We start from the raw sequence: 13,041 nt of genomic DNA on the forward strand, positions 1-13,041 counted from the left end.
TTCATCAGATGGACAGGGGAGTGGGGGTTCCTGCCTCACAGTGGGAAAACACACAAAGCCCCAAAGGCTGAAGCCACCAGAAGGGCTGCAGAATGACACATCTAACTGTTCACTGGGAGGCAGCATAGGGTGGAAGGGCAGGGAGGGCACTGGATTCTAGAAGGGGCCAGAGAAAGCCAGGCTCAGGCACGGTGGTGCTGCTGGAGAGATGCGATTCGTTGGCATTGCAGCAGGGCCCTCCTGGCTGCTGGCAAGGATGACTTGGAATGGGTGAGACTGGAGGCCCAGAGCCCAGGGAGGGGCAGAGGCCCTGGTCTGCACAGGAACAGGGAGGTAATAAGGAGGCAAAGTTTCAGGAGCGACTCAGGCTCTGCACTGAGCCCTTCTATACTCTCTGGCCGTTTCTCCTGGGCAATCTTTATCTCTACCTCTCTATGTATCTCAGGCCTCTCTTTCCAGAGCCACATGGGCCACCTGACATCCCACAGGTTCTTCTACCTTCCAAGACCAGCTCATCACCTCTGGCACCCCTCTCTATAGTTGCCTCCCAAAGTCTCCCATCTCATACCCACAGCCCCCTTGGCATCAAGCTGGACATCTGGGAACGACCTTCAGCACCAAGTCCCCCCACCGGTCACCTGGACTTGCAAAAGTCTCCTTACTGGTATCCCTGTTATCCAGGAGCCATGGTGAATTATTTAAAAATTCTTTTCTTCAGCCGGATGCAGTGACTCATTCCTATAATCCCAGCACTTTGAGGCTGAGGCGGACAGATCACCTGAGGTCAGGAGTATGAGACCAGCCTGGCCAACATGGTGAGACCCTGTCTCTACTAAAAATACAAAATTATTTTTATTTACCACAGGTGTGGTAGCGCATGCCTGTAATCCCAGCTACTAGGGAGACTGAGGCAGGAGAATCGCCTGAGGGAGACGGTCATAGCCTCACAGATGGCCACCATGGAGACAGCTCTGCAGGGAGGGGTGGAAGAGAGCGAATTTGTCAGAGGAGGAGCCAGGGGAGGGCACCCCAGGCAGAGGGAAGAGCTTGTGGAGGCTGAGGCAAGAAGGAGCTGGTTCAAGGCCAGTGTGGCTGGAGCGCAAGGGCCTGGAGTGAGGATGGGAGGTGAGGCAGCCATTCTGTGTAGGGTCAGAAACCCTTGAAAAAGAGAAGCAGAGATGACCGAGTGTGCAGTTCTCTGTGCCAGGGCCTGGACTGTGCAGCAGGGTGATGGGCAAGCATGCCCTGGCCTTGCTCTAAGGCTGGAGAAAAGATTTTTTTTTTTCCAGATAGAGTTTTGCTCTTGGTGCCCAGGCTGTAGTGCAATGGCCCAATCTCAGCTCACTGCAACCTCCACCTCCTGGGTTCAAGTGATTCTCCTGCCTCAGCCTCTCCCATGAGGTCGAGGTGGCAGAAAGCAGCACCGCTCAGATCTCAGAGCAAGGCAAAGCAAGCAGGGAGCTGCGCCTGCCTCGGGCCTAAGACTTTGCCCAGGGCTGTGTTCAGAGCTCCTCTCCACCTCCCGGGCAGGGTGGAGGCTGCTTCTGGTGGGCCCAACACGGAGAACCATCAGGGGCTAAGGCAGAACCAGAACACAGGGATTTGCTCTCCTGCCAGCCCAGGCCTGCAACCCCCTCCTGCCCCTCACTTCCTCCTTAGAGTTCCCTGGGGCCTGAGAACCCACCCACAGTGCCCTGGAAGGTCACTTCCCCACCTGCTCCCCTGATGGCCTCCTACACCTATCAAGAGCTAACTCACAGCTTACCCTCTTCTGAAGCTGTTGGTGTGCCTCAGGCAGGGCTGGTCACCAGCCTCAGGGCACCCTGTGTCATTAACTCCCTACTAGTCAGCCTCCCACCCAACCCCCTATGCACACACCAGGTCTGGAGCCCCTTGGAGTCAGAGCCTGAGCCTGCTCCATCTCCATCTCCGTGTCTGCACTCCCAGCACGGGGACCTCAGTTGGGGTTGGTGTGGAACAGGGTGAAAGGTGGAAGGAAGGATGGATGAATAGCAGAATCGAAGGGTTACTCTGATCTCTGAATAGCCCCAGCCAGTTCTCCTCCCGCTCTGGTACCTCCTGCTCCACCTCCCAGGCAGGACAGCAGCAGACCTGGCCCTCCCATTGCCAGTCCTGATTTGTGGGGTCCCTGAGGTGGTGAAAGGAGTCTGGGCCCCTTTCCCCTTCCTGCTTGGCCCATGTGCACCTCCTGGACTCTCTGAGCCAGAGAAACCCCCTCTGGAGGGAGGCATCTCTCAACAGTGTCAGGGAAGGGACACGGTCAGCTCGTTTGTCAGCCCTGCTGGTCAACACCTGCCCGCCTCACAGGGAGGGGCTGGCGCTGGCCTCCCCTCCGGGGCCTGTTTCCCTTGGAGCCCTTTCCCAGAGCTGTCTAGAGCTCCCCACGAGCAAGTCCTGCTCATTTCCTTCTGAAAATACAAACCACTTCCTGGCTTCGCAGAGAACTGCTCGGGTGAAATGGGCCATGGTCTCCGAGTCGTCTGTGCACCACCCCCACGACCCAGCTGGTCAGAGCTGTGCGCCCGCCTCCCCGACCACACAGTCAGCCCATCCACAGGCTCCCTCCAAGGCCTCCTGTCTGTCCAGCCCTGCACGAAGGAGCGGGGCAGGCGCAGGATGTTCTTTGATTCAACAGACCTCCAGCGACATCTCTGTGCCAGGACCTCAGCTGGCCACAGGGGAGCCGAGTCAGCATGCCCTGGCACTGCCTATGGCTCTGCCAGCCTGGACACTGTCATCCCAGATCCAGGTTTGCATCCTGACTCGGCCACTCCCAAGGCCATTTGGCCCCAGCAAATGCTTGGACCTCGGCCCCAGGTTCAGAGAGAACAGGGCTGCGGGAGGAGCAGAAGAAGTAAAGTGTTTCTCACTGCAAAGCCCTCAACAAATCTTAGATAATAAGCAGGTGGCGAGGCCACAAATGCTTGGGGCTCAGCAAGCGGTTCACTCTGGAAGGGGTGAAGAGCTTCACAAACCATGATGCGGAGGAGAACAGGAGCCTGTAGCCCCTGGAGACCAGGACCTGGAGGTCTGCCCCTCACAACCTCTGCCCAGGATCCCAGTGTACAGAAGGGGACACTGAGGTCCAGAGTGGAGCATGACCTGTCTCAGGTCTCACACTGAATCATGGCAGTGTCTGGGGTGGAAGGGACCATCAAAGCCAGGTTCACTGCAGGTGCCCTCACAACCCTAGACTCAGGGGAAGAGGAGGTAGAAGGGGGAGGCTATGGAGAGGATGGGGGCCAGGAGAGGCACAGGGGTGAAGCCTGGGGCAGGGATGAAGGGGCAGCAGGTGAACAGATATGCGATGCACACACACACAGCTGATAACCCCTGGATGTCCCCAGGCCCTGCAGACTCCCCATGCCCATCCATCCTCAAACCTGCTCTCCCCAGGTTGTCTCAGAAATGGCACTTCTGCCCTCCAGAAGCCCAGCCAGACGGTGGACATTCCCGTGAATGACCCGCCTTCCCCTTCCTCCCAACAGTGAACTTCTCTACACCTCACAAAAACCTCTCCATGATGACAATGTGAAGCACCTGGAGCTCACACATTGCTGGGGGAGTATAACTAGGTAAAAATACTTTGGAACACTGTGTCACACTTAAAGCTGAACATCTGCTATGAACCAGCAATCTACTCTTAGGGACATATCCAGTGGTGTGCTGGTAAATGTTTAACAACCAGCTCTCAAAAAAAAAAAAAAAAAAGGTCGGGCATGGTGGCTCACGCCTGCAATCCCAGCACTTTGGGAGGCTGAGGCAGGTGGATCACCGGAGACCAGGAGTTCGAGACCAGCCTGGCCAACGTGGTGAAACCCTTGCATGTTTAAATGATTCTTCGGGATAATGGCATGAACCCGGGAGGTAGAGCTTGCAGTGAGCTGAGACAGCACCATTGCCCTCCAGCCTGGGCCACAGAGTGAGAGCTCATCAAAAAAAAAAAAAAAAAAAAAAAAAAAGAAGAAGAAAGAAAGAAAGAAAGGAAAAGTCCTGATTTGTAGCCTTTGCCAATTTCTATGGTGTCAATAATCCCACTATGGCCTATTTGAAACTACCAACGTGATGCCCCAGAATGCAGAGTTGGGAAGAGATGCATGTAATGGACTCTTTTATTGAGATGGGGTCTGCCTCTATCACCCAGGCTGGAGTGCAGTGGTGCGATCTCGGCTCACTACAACCTCTGCCTCCCGGGTTCAATCAATTCTTCTGCCTCAGCCTCTGGAGTAGCTGGGATTATAAGCGCCTACCATCACGCCCAGCTAATTTTTGTATTTTTAGTAGACACAGGGTTTCACCATGTTGCCCAGGCTTGTCTCAAACTCCTGATCTCAAAGTGATCGGCCTGCCTCGGCCTCCCAAAATGCTGGATTACAGGCGTGAGCCACCGCGCCCGGCCACATGTAATGCACGTGGCTCCAGCATATCACTGAATGTATCCTGTATACTTGTGGACAAATGCACCCCCATAGACAGGTTCTGGCATGTTCAAAGTAGCACTGTTCCTAAAGCCCCAAACTGGACATTACCCAAATGCCCACCAACAGTAAAAGGGAAAGTCAATTGTGATCCTTTCACACAACAGAATGCAATACAGCAATGAGAGTGGCCAGCCACTGCTACTACATGCAGCCCCATGGAGGACTCTCACAGATACAACACTGAACAAAAGAGGCCAGGCACGAACAGCACAGGTGGAACTGAGGAGTCCCAACCCAGCACAGGAAGGGCACAAGAACATCGTCCTGTTTGTGGACTCACCTGGTAGTTACCCGCGTGCGTTCACTTTCAATAATTTATTGAGGAATATTTTTATGATTGGTGCACTTTCCTGTGTGCATGTTATATTTCAAAAACAAGTTTTCATGAAAAAAAATAAACAAACAAATACCAATGATCTCTGCTGTCCCCTCCTATCCTCCCATGCCCTTGCCCTGTGCAGGCCAGCACTGCCTCCCCCGGGATGGCTGCCCTGGCCTTCCTCTCCTGTATCCACCTCCCCACACCTCCCACTCCCACTGCAAATCACAGCCACCAGGCTTAGCAATAAAAGTACACTAATGCCAAAAAAATTGTTCACTGTTTATCTGTAATTCACATTTGACTGAGGGTCCTATGTTTGACCTAACAACTCTACTCCCGATGTGTGTTCAACCCCCGCCTCCTGAGAGGTCTTCCTCAAAGGCATATTGGGCCACGTCCCTCCACTTCCCCTGTTCCCCTCTGGCCTAGGACTCACCAAACTCCTTAGTATGATCTTTAAGACTCTCCATTTCCAGCCCCCGCCCGGTGTTTTCCAGTCCCATACTCTAACTACACCAAACTTCTTCTCATGCATTCATTCATTCAAAAGATGTTTGCTGAGTGCTCGCTGCGTGCCAGGCCCTCTTCCTAGCCGTACCGCTCCCTCTAGAGGACTGTCACTCTGCAGGTGCTGTTTTCCCTGCCTTAGGTGCCTTCCATAGCTGGGCACCCTGATGAACTCATGTTCAGAATGCAGGTCAGGCATCCGCCTCCCCCAGGGCACACCCCCACCCTCCTGATCTCGGTCTATGTTAGGGGCCCCTCCCTGGGGTTTCTCTTTGTCCCAGCTCTGAGCACACCGCTTTGTCATTGTCACTGCCTGTGTCCACACCTGTCTCCCCACCAGACTGTGACTTCATCCTGGACAAAGGCCAGGTCTGACTCATCTTGGGGTCCCCAGCCCCGGCCCAGGGCCTGCAGAGGAGCTGGCACCAGGAAAGGTGCGTGCAGCATGCGGGGAATCAGTGATAAATGAGCACAGGGAGTGGAGCCCCGGAGTTTTCAAGACGGTTCTGATTTCGGTTTCTGTCCAGTTGCTCCCATAAGAAGCCAGCTATGGCCAGATCACATGTCTCACCTGCTGGCTTAGTCTCCATCTACAGGAGAGGCGTGGGGCCTGGGGTGTTATATCCTGATGCTCCAGTTCTGTCTCTGCCTCAGGGGCTCCCTGCTCCCTCCAGTCCCCAAGCCTCAGTCCCAAATCAGTGACGGAGTCTGGGAAGACTGGGAAGTGTCTGAGGGTCCTTGCCATGCAGCCCTCTCACCCTCACTTGTCTTCTCTGAGCTGCCTCTGCGCCTCACACTCAAGCGCCTGTGGCTCTGGGAGGTGAGACTGACGGCAGCAGAGGTGAAACCCCGGGTGCATTAATGGAGCCCGTGTTTACCCAGGCTGGGCCCATAAAATGCCTCAAGCGGAACTGAGCTTGGCTTGCAGCTCCTGGGCATTGTCCGTTCCGGCTGCTGAACCTTGGAATGGACCACCCGGGTGGGCATCTCATTCCCTTGACACCTTAGAAAACTCCAAAGGGAAGCTTGGGAATGCCTTGAGGCAGAGGAGTAGACGAGGATGGGTTGCAGGCTCGGGACCCTGAGGGGTTGGCCTGTCCAGCTTCCTGCCCTATGCTGCATTATGGCCTGGGGCAGAAGGACTTGGACTTTTTCTGCATGCTGCCTCTAAGCAGAACCCTGCAGGAGTACCCAGTAGACATGGCTCTGTGACTTGTCGCCTCTGCCTGGTGTAGGTCTTCTTTCCCTACACTATTGCTGGGCCCTGAAGGCAGGGCCTGGGGCACTTCACCTCTCAGCCTCCCAGTCTGGCCCTTTTCTGAGTTCCTCTTCTCTGTCCTACCCTGTGCAAGGGAAGAATCAGACTCTGTCTTGCCTTTGGGGAATTCCCTGTCTGAAAACAGCTAGCAGCTGAGTACCTAGTAAACTAGAGGACGAGGCAGGCGTTCATCCGTCCATCCACCCATTCTTGCATCCATCTCTTGGCAACAGTCCCATCAGCTTCTGGGGAGCAAAGTTACTAGTGCAGCCTCGGGGGTCACGTGGTTCTGACTTCAAACCTCTTCCCACCGGTCACATGACTTTTGGCTTCTCTGTCTACCTCTTTAGATCTCAGTTTCTGCATTGTTTAAAAAAAAAAAATCCCACCTCACAGAGTAGTTACGGAGATTTCCTGAGACAATCAATGCTCATCCACTGATTAGAACAGGACCAGGCACCAAGGCAGACATACCCAGAAGCTAGTAAAGTCTATACTTCAGTCTCCCTTGCTTACTGCTGTCCCTTCTCTGGGAGATAGATACCCTAGCAATGCATTCCCATGGTCATATGTTTTTGTAAAACTTTGCACAAAGCAAGGTATTCTAACCGCAAAGCATTGATACCACTGTTTCTTTTCACTTTTGCTTCCCCTCCTTCCTTTCCTGTCAAGGGGTGTTGAGTGGCTGAGGCATTTGGAGGATTTAGCCGAAGGGAAGCTGAGCTGAGGATACATTTACAGTAATTTGGGATTAGTGGTGCATATTTATATGGTTCGCGGTCACTTACGGGTAGAGTTATTACTAGACGTTCTGGTATAGGAACAGCTTCCAGAATGAATACCCGTACTGCCTGCCCACCGTGCCGACTCATTTGGCGTCATAGCTGTGACCGGCGCTGGAAGTCTGTGGACAGTGGAGGAGAAACAAGGTTTGAAATGTATAGAGACTGAAGCCAGTCTGTGGAGTATTCTTGCAGGCATCAGATGTACCAAATTGTAGGCAAAGAATTTGGGCCTCATCAAAACAGAAATTATCAGCCTAGTGCTGTGGCTCATGCCTGTAATCTCAGCACTTTGGGAGGCTGAGGTAGGCAGATCGTTTGAGTACAGGAGTTCAGGAACAGCCTGGGCAACATGATGAAACCCCCATCTCTACAAAAAAATGCAAAAAAAAAAAAAAAGTTCGTTGGGCATGGTAGTGCATGCCTATAGTTCAGCTACTCAGGAGGCTGAGGTGGGAGGATCACTTGAGCTCAGGAGGTGGAGGCTGCAGTGACCCTTGATTGCACCACTGCATTTTGGCCTGGGTGACAGAGTGAGACCCCATCTCAAAAAACAAACAAACAAAAAACAAACCCAGTAATGATCTTGCCTCAGGAATGTAACAGATAATGCAGCCTATATAATTAGAAATTATAAATACATCTTTTCTGGGCCGGGTGCAGTGGCTCACACCTGTAATCCCAGAACTTTAGGAGGCTAAGGAGGACAGATTGCTTGAGCCCAGGAGTTTGAAACCAGCCTAGGTAACACGGCGAAACCCCATCTCTACTAGAAATTCAAACATCAACCGGGCATAGTGGCGTGCATCTATAATCCCAGCTACTCCAGGGCTGAGAGGTGGGGGGATCACTTGACCCTGGGAGGTAGAGGCTGTAGTGAGCTGAAATCCCACCACTGCATTCCAGCCTGGGTGACATGACAGCATGACAGAGTGAGAGCCTGTCTCAAAAAACAAAACAAAAACAAAACAAAACAAACAAACAAACAAAAAACACAATAGGCTGGCATGGTGGCTTATACCTGTAATCCTAGCATTTTGGGAGGTCGAGGCGGGCAGATCACTTGAGGTCAGGAGTTCGAAACCAGCCTGGCCAACATGGTGAAACCCTGTCTCTACTAAAAATACAAAAAAAAAAAAAAAAAAAAAAAAAAAATTAGCCGGGTATGGTGGCAGGTGCTTGTAATTCCAGCTACTCAGGAGGCTGAGGCAGGAGAATTGCTCAAACCTGGGAGGCAGAGGTTGCAGTGAGCCGAGATTGCATGCCACTGCACTCCAATCTGGGTGACAGAGTGAGACTCCATCTCAAAACAACAACAACAACAACAACAACAAAAACAGACAAAATAAATAAAAAGTAAATAAATACATCCATGTTTTCTTCTTGATGGGAATCATGTGAAATAGAATTTGCCAGAGCTCTACATTCGTAGGACACAACCCTACAGCAGTAGAACAAATAGCAAGTGTATTTGTGTCTGAAGTTGCATATTTTATGCATCTCAGCTGTCAATCATAATACACTAGTTTCAATCAATCACATGAAAAAAGACGGAATTATCTTTCTATTCTTTCTATAGAGAATATTACATAAGTTGGCCAGGCGCAGTGGCTCATGCTTGTAATCCCAGCATTTTGGGAGGCCAAAGCAGGAGAATCACGAGGTCAGGAGCTTGAGACCAGCTTGGCCAACATAGTGAAACCCCATCTCTACTAAAAATACCAAAAGAAATTAGCCAGGCATGGTGGCAGGCACTTGTAATCCCAGCTCCTTGGGAGGCTGAGACAAGGAGAATCACTTGAACCTGGGAGGCGAGGGTTGCAGTGAGCTGAGATCATACCACTGCACTCCAGCCTGGGACAGAGTACGAGACTCCACCTCAAAAAAAAAAAAGGAAAGAAAATATTGTGTAAGTTATTATAATAACTTTATTATTTTTGTAATTATTAATAAGTTACAGTATCAGGAAGCGAAGAGTATATAGTTCAAATTTATAAGAGAAAAGCATTTATAGAGCTATTTTTGGCACTTAAGAAAAAATATTTTCAGAATTTGGTGATGTTTATGGTATTTTTTGGCATTTAAAAATTTGTAATTAATTGTGGTTTTTCTCATCCTAAATAAATATTCACTTTTGTACTTGATTTTGTCATTTTTAATTCGATTTCTCTTTTCTTTTCTTTTTATGTTTTTATTTTTTTTCCCAGGCTGGAGTTCAGTGGTATGATCCTAGCTCACTGCAGCCTCAAACTCAAGCAATCCTCCTGCCTCAGCCTCCTGTGCAGCTGGGACTACAGGCACATGCCACCCTGCTTGGCTAATGTTTTAATTTTTGTTTGTGGAGATGGGGTCCCACTATGTTGCCCAGGTTGGTCTTGAACTCTGGGCACAAGCAATCCTCTCACCTCAGCCTCCCAAAGTACTGGGATTATGGTCGTGCACTGTGCCTGGCATATATTTTTCTTCTTAAAGAGGATACCCAGAATTACAAGTTTCAGGGTCCCCCAAAACTGGATCCAATCCTGCCTAACACATAGTAAGTGCTCAATAGTGTTGGAAATTTCTGACTTGGCCCTATTAATCTAGCCAGGACTCCAGTCCAAGTTTTCCCCCTCCTCCCACAGTGGAACCCAACGTCCCCTCCCCATTTTGCAATTAGATAAACAGACACATGGAGCCAGATACAGGGGCACATGCAAGAACAACTCAGCCAGCCAATGTTCCTATCTCTCCCACCAAAGAGGGAGGATCCCTGGTGTATTAGCTAGGGTTCTCTACAGTGTTAACCATCAGGCCTGGCAAGGACATGCCTGACTCATCTGAGTCCCCAGTGCCCAGCAGGATCCTGGCGTGAAGTAGGAACTCAAGCCCACGCGCAATCAGGCTCAGCGTCAGCAACATCTGGGTTTCCCCTAGCTTCCTTCACTTTTTATCTGATGGACAAAGAAGAGCATAGCTTGGTAATTTTAAACTGAGCCCTCAGGATCCTCAGAGGGGCTGGGAGCAGCCAAGATGGTCAAGGGAAGGTGAACAGATGGGACTCCAAGCATTCCTCCCTTCCCTTCAACCAGGGTGCTTTCCCTTGTATCTGACAGATGAATTGGGGTTCTGCCTAAGAGTCTCTTGGAAAGCAGGATGCAATGCTATGAACCAGATAGAAACCAGTGCTGTGCTTCCAGTCTTGCGAGGTTCTGGAAAGCTCAGAGCTGTGTTCAAGGCTAACGTTTAGAGAACCTCTCAGCAGGTGTTTTGTGAGCTAACCTTACCTCTTGCATCCTTGTTACTTATTTTATTTTATTTTATTTATTTTTTGAGACAGAGTTTTGCTCTATTACCTAGGCTGGAATACAGTGGCACGATCTCAGCTCACTGCCACCTCCACCTCCTGGGTTCAAATGATTCCTGTGCCTCAGCCTCCCAAGTAGCTGAGATTACAGGTGCACACCACCTCACCTGGCTAATTTTTTTTTTTTTTTTTTTTTTTTTTTTTTTGTAGATATGGGGTTTCACCATGTTGTCTAGTCTGGTCTCGAACTCCTGGCCTCAAGTGATCCACCCGCCTCGACCTCCCAAAGTGCTGGGATTACAGGCATGAGCCACCACACCCGGTCCCTAGTTATTTTATTTTATTATTTTATTTTTTGCCCTGATTGTCTCTTCTCCTTTTAAAAACTGGTTGTGTTCTATATATGTCTGTATGCTACCTCCCTTTTGGAATGAGGCAAGCAAGAAATAAATTAATCTAAGGGTTTAATAAAAGTTTGTTGAATGGAAGATTCTCCAAACATGTGCTCTCCCTTAGCGCAGCCCTCCCCACAATTCTCTTGCTTTCTGTGTCTCACAGAATAATTCTCAGCCCCTGTCTGTTTTCCCCACTAGAAGATGAGCTCCTCCATGGCAGGGGTCTGTGTGTCCAGCAACTCCCCAGATAGTTCAAGTTTTTACTACGTGTTTACAGAGAGCAGGAAGGCAGAAAGGGAGGAGGAAAGAAAGGATGTCCTGTGTGGTAACCTATCACTAAGGATGTGTGGCAGAGCCCACCTGGGCTCTGGAATCACACACACTCAGGTTCAAATTTTGGCCCTGCTGCCTACCAATTGTGTGACATTGGGCAAGTCACTTCCCCTCTCTGAGCCTCATCTCTAAAACAGAAACAATGGGCCGGGCACAGTGGCTCACACCTGTAATCTCAGCGCTTTGGGAGGCCAATGGTGGGGGGGATCACCTGAGGTCAGGAGCTCAAGACAAGCCTGGCCAACATGGTGAAACCCCTTCTTTACAAAAATACAAAAATTAGCCAGGCATGATGGTGGGTGCCTGTAATCCCAGCTACTCGGGAGGCTGAGGCTGGAGAATTGCTTGAATCCAGGAGGCAGAGGTTGCAGTGAGCGAAGATCACACCACTGCACTCCAGCCTGGGCAACAGAATGAGGCTCTCTCTCTCAATAAAATAACATAAAATAATAAAATAAAATAAAAATTTTTTTTTTAAAAAAAGGAACAATGATCGTTAGCTTGCAAGTCAGTGGTCATTGAGATAATGGGCAAAGCCTCCAGGCAGGCCTGCCACACAGTAGGTGCTCAGGAAAGGGCTGGAAAATGAACTAAACTGGCTGTGAAGGGGAGGGGCCTCTGGGTGCAGAGCCTGTCCCAAGCTGAGACCTCCTCTCTCCCACAAGTTCCTCAACCCTGGGGCTCCAAGTCTAGTGGGGCAGAACCTTTAATTGGGCCAGGCCTGGAGGGTCGAGGGAAGCAATCAAGCCTGCCCTACCTTTGGTAGGCAGCCTGGCCCCACTAAGCCTGCCCGTGCCAGCCACCAAGTCTCTAACAACAGAGTGTTCCAAGGCCTGTCTGCCTCCACCAGCCAGATGCTGGCCACACAGCTGCTTGGCTCCCCACCTGTGCAGGCTAAAGCAACTCCATCTCAGATGCTGATACACCATGTTGACTTTTGATTAACCCCTGTTCTGGGAAGGCCTCTAAGATTTCCAGTTTCTCCATTGTTCCTCATGTAAGAGTGCACACTTACTGTAAATCCTGCCCTTAGGCCAAAACAACCTTGATGTTATGGTACTTCGATTGTCCTACACATCCCTTCTGAATCACAGATGCCCTTTCCCTATGGTATATAAGCCTGGGTCTTTGGGGGATAACGGTGCAGGGATCCACCATCTTGTCTCACTGCCACCCGAGACACCACAATGGCTTCCGTTTGTCAGACCCTATTACATTTTTCTAAGAAACTGAATTTGCCAGCTTTAGCCTCTCGGTTTCCTCGGACACTGGGGACAGGTTTGCATATGCCTACCCACTGTGGAACACCATCCTACGGAGTCCTTGAAGCCTGTTGTGCATGGTTAGGAGCCCGGTGGAAAGGCTGGGCACACAGGTGAGTTGAATACAATTGCAATCTGTGGGCATACTCCCATAGAACGCACAGATACCTCTGTAAGATGGAGAACCCCCTGGCCTTATATGGGCAAAATGAAATAACACAATAGCTGCTTACTGAGCATCTACAATACATGAAACATATTTATATAATGTAACCACCAACAGGACTCGGTGGCTTACACTTGTAATCCCAGCACTTTGGGAGGCTCAGTTGGGAGAATTGCTTGAGGTCAAGAGTTTGAGACTAGCTTGGGCAACACAGCAAGATCCTGTCTC

This window comes from Macaca thibetana, chromosome 14 (assembly GCF_024542745.1).
Source record: "Macaca thibetana thibetana isolate TM-01 chromosome 14, ASM2454274v1, whole genome shotgun sequence".
Classification (NCBI taxonomy): domain Eukaryota; kingdom Metazoa; phylum Chordata; class Mammalia; order Primates; family Cercopithecidae; genus Macaca; species Macaca thibetana.